Source organism: Panicum virgatum, chromosome 2K (assembly GCF_016808335.1).
Source record: "Panicum virgatum strain AP13 chromosome 2K, P.virgatum_v5, whole genome shotgun sequence".
Classification (NCBI taxonomy): Eukaryota; Viridiplantae; Streptophyta; class Magnoliopsida; order Poales; family Poaceae; genus Panicum; species Panicum virgatum.
In genome coordinates this window covers 50254212-50263048 of record NC_053137.1, presented here as the reverse complement: position 1 = coordinate 50263048, position 8837 = coordinate 50254212, and the positions used below count along the sequence as shown (strand labels likewise).

The 8837-nt window shown below is 50.9% G+C and overlaps 1 long non-coding RNA gene across 1 annotated transcript; it reads left to right on the top strand.

Annotated features, from left to right (window-relative positions):
• The first annotated feature begins 1217 nt into the window (after positions 1-1217).
• On the top strand, positions 1218-1981 carry LOC120696110. The gene is made up of 2 exons (XR_005684014.1): positions 1218-1488; positions 1827-1981. It is a non-coding gene; the product is annotated as an uncharacterized LOC120696110 (long non-coding RNA).
• The last annotated feature ends 6856 nt before the right edge of the window (positions 1982-8837 follow it).

Sequence of the window (8837 nt, the reverse complement as noted above, 5' to 3'; positions counted from 1 at the left end):
AGACAGCAGCAATAATTCTTGGAATCGTTTTGGTCGTACAGAACATGAGAATATCTCTGCATTATTATCTGGAGTAGTCGTCTATGCCCTTTCCTGCTAATGTTCCATGATTTATATTCGAGCGAGAATAATCCGGTGGAAAATCTTGATAGCATTTGCAACACTTTGTGTCGTGAAAAAGGTGTATTCCTCTCGCTACTTAAAATTACGTCAAATTATTCTTTCCTATGGAGGATAAGCTTCCAATTCTTGGCACCTTATTCTTACATAGTTACACTGGATAGGAGAAGAAGCATCACTACAGGACCACGCAGCTTTGTGTACTTTTCTCCGGTTCAAAATTCATACTTGCCCTCAATTTTTTTCTCCATAAAAAATGATTTGTCCTAAAAAAAGGAAAATAAAAATAACTCCCCCCCTCTTGTGTTTATAAACAAGATAATTTCTTAACGTAGTCCCCCGTTCGTTTTTAAATATACGACATTTCGACTTTTTAAATCTAAGTCCTAAACGGCATACATTTAAGATCGGAAGTAGTATTGTACTGTACATCACCATTCGTGTATGAAAGAGTACGACACACGCGCTGAACATTCCGCTCGATCTGGAACGAACTGAACGCACGGTAGCGGACGCCAAGGTCCAGTTTTTATTGGCCCTTGAATGCACGAGGGTGGTGCGCCCATCACCCCGGCCACTCTGACCACCGTACGTAGATGCGGCGCACGAAGCGGTGGGCGCCCGTGGAATTTTTTTTAATCTTTAACCCATTTTTTGTTAATATTTTAAAAATAATTCCTCTCAAAATTTATTTGCATCACGTAATCCGTTTGATCGCGCCGATCTACGTGGCGCGACGGGACCACATTGTCGCACCGACGTATTCGGCGCGATAAAGTGCCACGCTGGCACGAGCAGATGACGTGGAGGCAGGTCCTGTCGATGTCCTCGGCAGTCTCTTCCTCTCATCCTTTCTTCTCTTTCTTTTTCCAGGTTTACGCGTCGTCGAACAGCGCGGCGTGGCAGCGGCGAGCCAGCAAGCAGAGTGATGTCGCGTGAGACTGACCTCACCAGCGTGTGCGGAAGCACCGAGACGGTTGACGCGGCGGGCGGGCGGGCGGACGCAGCGGGGCCACGTGTGCGGATGCGGGCCACGTGTGCGGACGCGGGCGGACGCGGCGACACCTTGGGGGAAACTGCTGAGATCAGCCTGAGGCACTGAGGCTGGGGCGGCTCTCGTCGACGACGAGCCGCGGGTGCCTTCTGCCGGTGGTGCCCGGGCAATGGGGTGGAGCAGGTACCTCGCCGGTGCGGCACCTCGACGAGGCGTGGGCGCCACCGCGCCAGGCGGGGCAGCAGACGCATCCTCAAGGCTGCGATGCGACGGATCCCGGTTGCCAGCGCGGCCTCCTCGACTCCTTGTTTCTATCGTGCTGTGCGGACTGCGCGTGCACCTCCGCTTCATCGGTCGAGCTGAGCATCAGCTTGGTAAGCTTCCGAGAAACTTTCAGGTACTAAACGTTGGGGAAGAAAGCAAAATCCTCCAAATCCATCACGGCTCAAGCAATCGACAAGGTAGCCAGCAGATCGGGAATAGAAAAGTTATACCAGTTGCTGCTTTTCTGTTGGCTGTGAACCATCCCTTGTGATGTGTTGAGGCCGGATTTTCCTTATTCTAAAAAAAATATGCTCATTGGATAGTGCTGTAGTTAGAAGGTGTGGGTTAGAATGTTTCTGAATTCATTAGCCTCAGATACATAATGTAGATGCAAATAAGATTAGCACTCTCTGCATCAACAATTTGGATTGAAGCTTTTCTTTTCTAGGCGTTGGTTACTTGAGGATGGGGCGACTCTGCGGTGCCTTGAGCATCTGGCTGTCCAGAAAATACATCCAAGAGAGATTCGTTATATAAGCCGAACGGTGGAAAAACATGTTAGCCAAATTGAGGAACGAGAGTACTCTATCCTGCTTGTGATGAGTGAATTGTCAACCGTGCGGTGTGATCGTGCGCTTGGTCTTTGGATTGCAGGTACACGGGTGTCGAGTGTCGACGGGGAGCTGCCGTGGAGGTGTTGTGGCCGATGGACCGTTCGGTGGACGGCGGTGAAGGGCAGCCGTGACCGGAGCTCGGACCGGGCGGCAGCTGTGGCGTCCACTCCTGGATCGAGGGCGCAAGCGGCGACGGAAGACGGGTTTCTTGGTTTGCGCCACAAAACCAAGGAGGCGGATGGCGGTTGAAGACGCCAAGTCGTGGAGGTCACGGGCGTCGGTCTCGGGACTGACGGAGGCGACGGGCGTCGACGACGTCTAGAGCCTCGCTGCGGGCGAGGAGGTGACGGGCGTCGGGCGGCGTCTAGGGCCGTCAGAAGGCCGAGGCGGGAACGGCGTCTAGGGCCACGGCGTGGAGGCGGGAATCTTCCCGCGCATGAGGTTTTAGCGGTTTTCTCACAACCGGCCACCTACCCGGGTTTCGCGGACCCTCCAAAACCGCGGACCGGTACTTCGTCGACGTGGTGGCATCGCAGCAAAGACTTCGAGTCGAAGAAAGAAGCTCCGCCGTCGATCGAGGGTGTACAGCGGGCTGCTGCAGACCCGACCGGTTTGACCGGTCCCCTGGACCGGTCTGACCGGTCTGGCCGCAGCAGACGGGTATAAATACCCCCCACCAGCCCGTGGGTGGGTGAGTCTCTTGAGTCTTTTGTTTTCTCTGGTTTTTTCCTTCTCCCTGCCCCTGCTCTAGGTTAGGGCCAAGAACTCCAACGCAAAAGAGGGTTAGGTATAGCTAATCTCTCAAATTTAGAGGGTGGATAATGGGCGGATGGCACTAGCTTTGTATAGGTGAATTCCTCCAAAATTTATGAATGAAATCCTGTTGAGATTCACCTTTGTGTGCTGAGTACTCGTCCTCTCTCTACTCATTTGCGTTTTGGTCTTGATTTCTCCTCTTTTGGGATGTTTCGTGTTTAGAGGAATCAAGCTCTTGGTTTCGTGGTTTGATGGACTCGTTGTGACGATTCTAATCTATCTAGCCTAGCGCCAAACCTGCAGGAATCGCGAGTTCTCACGGATTGAGATTTTTGGGTTCTTGAGAAAACCCCAATTTTCTTTGATCTTTCCTTAATTTCTCACGATTTGTTATTCTTTTGGAAAAGATCTTTTGGGAATATGTTCATGGGGTAGATGCGAAGCTTTCCTCCAAGTTTCGTTGGATTTGGACTTCGTTTGCTCGAGATTTGACATTTGGAGCTTTGTTGGCGGGCTGTCTGGGAGCGACCGGTTTGAGTAACCGGTCTGACCGGTCTGGAATTTGAATTCCCAGCCCGACCGGTCTGACCGGTCTGTGCAACCGGTCTGACCGGTCTCGGCAGTTCAGTTCTGCGTTTTGCATCGTGTTGGCTCTTTTGCTTCCGCGCAGCTACCTAGGGTTTTTCACTAGGAGATAGCTCGTTCATAGCTACTCTCTCATATCCTAGGTTCAAGGGCTTGCGGTGATTTTTGGATATAGGCTGACGGATTGATTTCGGAAGAAATTTTGATCGGCTCCCATTCACCCCCCCTCTGGTCGCCGGTTTCGGTCCCTCAATTGGTATCAGAGCTTGGTTGAGGTTTTCAATACCTTAACCGGTTCGAAAACCACTTGGCGACCATGGCGAGTCTTGGTAAGATCCCGGGGTTTTCCGGTGAGGACTATGCCTACTGAAAGGTTCGCATGAGAGCCTTCTTGCAGAGCATGGGAGCCGAGGTCTGGGAAATTACCAAGAACCAGCTTTACGAGGTGCTTGCTGTTCGGACCACACCTCTCCAGGTGACCCAGCACGAGGCTAACGCCAAGGCCGTCAATGCCTTGTTCGCTGGCATTTCTCGTGCGGAGTTCTCACGCGTCCAGAGTTTTCAGGAAGCCCACAAAATTTGGACGTGCCTTGAGAACTACCACGAGGGTACACCTCAGGTGAAGGCCAGACTGTTCGAGACTCACCGATGTGAGTACGAGAACTTCACACTGGAGCCGGGTGAGAGCATTGACCTGATGTTCAGTCGTTTTCAGTCGATTGTGAACAAGGTCAATGCGAACAGATCTGCTGGTGCACTTGAGTACACAGAGCACGAGAAGGCTCTCAAGTTGCTCTACGCACTTGACTGCTCTGTGTGGGATCTCAAGGTGAACACGATCATTGAGTCTGCAGGCTATGAGACTCTGACCGTGAACGAGCTTTTCAGCAAGCTCAAGGCCACGGAGGTGGATAACCAGACACAAGTCAAGCTCAATGGTGCCCCTCCTTCCAAGAGCGTCGCTCTTGTGACTGGCCCATGTGGATCGAGCTCTAACGCTAACTCTGCTTTTGGCTTTTCTCTTGCCTCTTTACCTTCTGTTTCAGATGAGCAGCTGGAGACGCTGGGCGACGACGACTTGTGCCTCCTCATCAGCAAGTTCCAGCGCGTCTACCACAACAGGCAGAGGAAGAAGAACCCCGGGTGCTACAACTGCGGCGATCTGAACCACTTCATCACCGATTGCCCCAAGAAGTCCGGCAGTGGCCAGAACAACTCCTTCGACTACTACCGCCACCGCGACCGCGACGAGGGAGACTCCAACAAGGAGCGTCGGCGCCACAAGCACCGCAGTCGTGACCGGGGAGGACGCTTCGACAAGGAGTCGCTCAAGAAGCACTTCTAGTACAAGGCCAAGAAGCGGGAGAAGGCTTTCCTAGCGCAGCTCAGCGATCTCGACAAGAGCTCCGACACCGACCGCTCTTCTTCACCGGCCTCAGACGATGACGACAAGAAGAAGAAGAAGCGGGACAAGGAAGCCACCGGCTTCATCGGTCTTTGCTTGGCGGCCGGTCGGCGCAAGAGCTTCTGCACCATGGCGGGCGAAACCGATGGTGCTCGTGCGTCTTCGGGTGGACATGCTACACCGACGCACTCCGGCTCTTCTCCTGAATTCGAGAGCGATTCAGAGGTAAACTCCACGATCGACCTGCTTGATACAGAGGTTAGGGAGTTGTACGCCGCTCTCGACAACCAGAAGAGACTGCTTAAGTAAGCAGCTAGAGAGCGTCGGACGATGACGACGGCCCCGACCCGACTACGTCTACTTCCCGGGGGGTGTTCGAGGAGGTGACTTAGGCTACACCAGCTGCACCTGAGGAGACACCAGCTTTGGTTGAGGAGGAGGCGACTTCGACACAAGAAGCACCGCGACACATTCAGCGTCGCCATCCACCTCAGCAGATGCTAGGTGATCTCAACGAGCGAGTCACCAGGTCCAAGGTAACAAATATCGCTGGCTTTACTCATTCAGCATTTGTTGCCTCTTTTGAGCCCAAGGATATTGGACACTCTCTTTCTGATTCTAATTGGGTCAATGCCATGCATGAGGAACTTGAAAATTTTGAAAGAAACCAAGTTTGGGTTTTAGTCGAGCCTCCACCTGCTTGTAATCCCATCGGAACGAAGTGGGTTTTCAAAAACAAGCAGGGTGAGGATGGTTTGGTTGTTCGGAACAAGGCTCGTCTTGTTGCCCAGGGGTTCTGCCAAAAAGAGGGTATTGATTTTGAGAAAACTTTTGCCCCTGTTGCTCGTTTGGAAGCTATTCGAATCTTTCTTGCATTTGCTGCTTCCAAGGGTTTTAAGGTTTTCCAAATGGATGTTAAATCTGCCTTCTTGTATGGCTTTATTGAGGAAGAGGTTTATGTGAAGCAACCCCCTGGTTTCGAAAGTCCCAAGTTTCCAAACCGTGTTTATAAACTTCAGAAAGCTCTTTACGGTTTGAAACAGGCACCTAGAGCTTGGTATGATAGATTGAAAACCTTTTTGCTGGCTCAGGATTTTAAAATGGGATGTGTTGATAAAACATTGTTCCGCATGCGATCTGGCACTGATTTTCTATTAGTTCAGATATACGTGGATGATATTATCTTTGGTGGCTCTTCTCACGCTCTTGTCTCCAAGTTTTCTGAGCAGATGTCCAGGGAGTTCGAGATGAGCATGATGGGTGAGTTGCAGTTCTTCCTCGGGCTGCAGATCAAGCAAACTCCTCAGGGCACTTTTGTCCATCAAGTCAACTACACTAGAGACTTGCTGCGGAAGTTCGACATGAGTGACTTGTCTCCTCAGCCGACTCCGATCAGCACATCTACAGCGCTTGATGAGGACTTGGACGGCGAGGCGGTGGACCAGAAGGAGTATAGGAGCATGATCGGCTCTCTCCTGTACCTGACGGCGACGCGATCGGACATCCAGTTCGGCGTCTGCCTCTGTGCGCGGTATCAGGCTTCGCCGCGCACCTCCCACAGGCAGGTGGTGAAACGCATCTTCAGGTATTTGAAATTCACCCCTGAATTTGGTCTTTGGTATTCTGCGGATTCTTCTCTGGTTTTGGTGGGCTTTTCTGATGCCGATTTCGGTGGGTGTCGGTTGGATCGCAAGTCGACATCTGGCACTTGTCAATTTCTCGGTACATCTTTGGTGTCTTGGTCCTCTCGCAAGCAGGCTAGCGTAGCGCTTTCTTCCACAGAAGCCGAGTATGTTGCCGCTGCTAGCTGCTGCTCCCAGATACTTTGGATGAAACAAACCTTGCAGGATTATGGCTTGAGTTTCGGTAGGGTTCCCATCTTTGTAGACAACATGTCAGCCATTAGCATTGCAAAGAACCTTGTCCTACACTCCAGAACCAAACACATAGATATCTGATTCCATTTCCTGTGAGATAACCATGAGAGAGGACACATAGACCTGATCCATGTCCCTTCAGAGAGGCAAACCGCAGATATTCTCACCAAACCGCTAGAGCAGGACACCTTTGCTCGCTTGCGAGGGGAGCTTGGGGTTTGTTACCCCTTTTGATTGCTGACTTTTCTTTAGTTAGCTTTGTAGATTTTATTTGCTTGTCTTTGTTTTCTAGGTTTGGTAGTTGCATTATGCATATGCATTGTGCATGTCTGCATTTTGCATTGTCTCACTTGCACTAGCATTCTTGTATACATTGCTATGATCTTCTAGTGCCTGCTAGTGTGAGTTGATAAACTTGATCATGTATAGTTTGCTCCTCTGTGTATATGACATCATCTGAGTTAAGCTATTTTGATTTGAAAATCTGAAAACATGATCACCCTGTCTTGGCTACTAGCATGTTAGGGCGTGTTGATATGCTTTGCTATCTTATTCATGCTAGTGTGGCTTTTCGTTCACCAATTCATACTTGAAATGATTTAAATCTGATAAAATTGCTTGAACTGTTCCTGAAATGGATTAAAAAGATCCAGGTGGGATTGCTTGTCGCACTGATCGAGCTTTCGGGACGGCTCACTTTGCATTTATGAGAACCCGGGCAAGGCTGTGCGTGATTGAAACGAGTGCTTTAAGCTTCTGATTGTCTTTTGGCATAGGCTTGGCCTCGTTGCTAAGTAAAGCAACTTGTTGGCAACTTGTTTTGGCTGTTAAGAATTGATTGAGATAAATTTGATTGAAAAATGAATGTTGGCAACTTGTTTTGGCTGTTTTGGCTCACCTGTATGAGTTTGAGTAGCACTGCTTTCCTTTCCCTACTTGTTAGTGCTAGATCTTGGGTGATGCTTTTATTTCTCCTAAACTGAACTTGCCTAGCTCTAGACTAATTTGATATACCATGTTGAGCTAGATGCAGGTCTTGTTTATGGATGCACACGCGCTTGTGACTAGATGTTGCTCATATCTTTGTATCCCTGAATGCTTTCACTTACACCTCCTGCATTGCATTCATTGCATAGCATCTGTACAGGGGGAGTCTCAGCTTCAGGGAGAGCTTTAGGTCTTTTTAGACTTGATGTGTGCATGTGCCAACAAGGGGGAGAATTTTGAGAGAAGTGATCGAACAAGGGGGAGCCTTGTTTGATTTTTGAAAAATTTGTTGTGCACATGGCTTTGAGAGTGCATCATTTTGGGAGAGTTGCACATGTGAGAGGGAAAAACATTGGTTTGGGAGTGTCTGCTTTGTTTCTGGCTCCTGGTTTTCTTTGTTTTCCCTCCACTTCCAGCATGACTACGTCGAGCGTTTCCTCTGTCTTTGAGGAGTCATGTTTTGGCTTTTGATCGATTGCGTCGAGCCTTTGCCCTTGTCTTAGGGGATCGATCTTTGCTTGAGTAAGTGACTGTTCCTGCTTTTCTGAGCTTTGTGTCACTTGCTTGGGTTCTTTGTCTTCTTGTTTCTCTTTGGTTTCACTTCTCTTGGTTCGTTTGTGGTGTGTTGATAATGCACTCATCAAGGGGGAGATTGAGGAACAAGAGTACTCTATCCTCCTTGTGATGAGTGAAATGTCAACCGTGCGGTGTGATCGTGCGCTTGGTCTTTGGATTGCTGGTACACGGGCGTCGAGTGTCGACGGGGAGCTGCCGTGGAGGTGCTGTGGCCGATGGACCGTGCGGTGGACGGCGGTGAAGGGCAGCCGGGACCGGAGCTCGGACCGGGCAGTAGCTGTGGCGTCCACTCCTGGATCGAGGGCGCAAGCGGCGACGGAAGGCGGGTTTCTTGGTTTGCGCCACAAAACCAAGGAGGCGGACGGCGGTTGAAGACTCCAAGTCGTGGAGGTGACGGGCGTCGGTCTCGGGACTGACGGAGGTGACGGGCGTCGACGGCGTCTAGGGCCTCGCTGCGGGCGAGGAGGTGACGGGCGTCGGGCGGCGTCTAGGGCCGTCAGAAGGCCGAGGCGGGAACGGCGTCTAGGGCCACGACGTGGAGGCGAGAATCTTCCCGCGCATGAGGTTTTGGCGGTTTTCTCACAACCGGCCACCTACCCGGGTTTGGCGGACCCTCCAAAACCGCGGACCGGTACTTCATCGACGTGGCGGCATCGCAG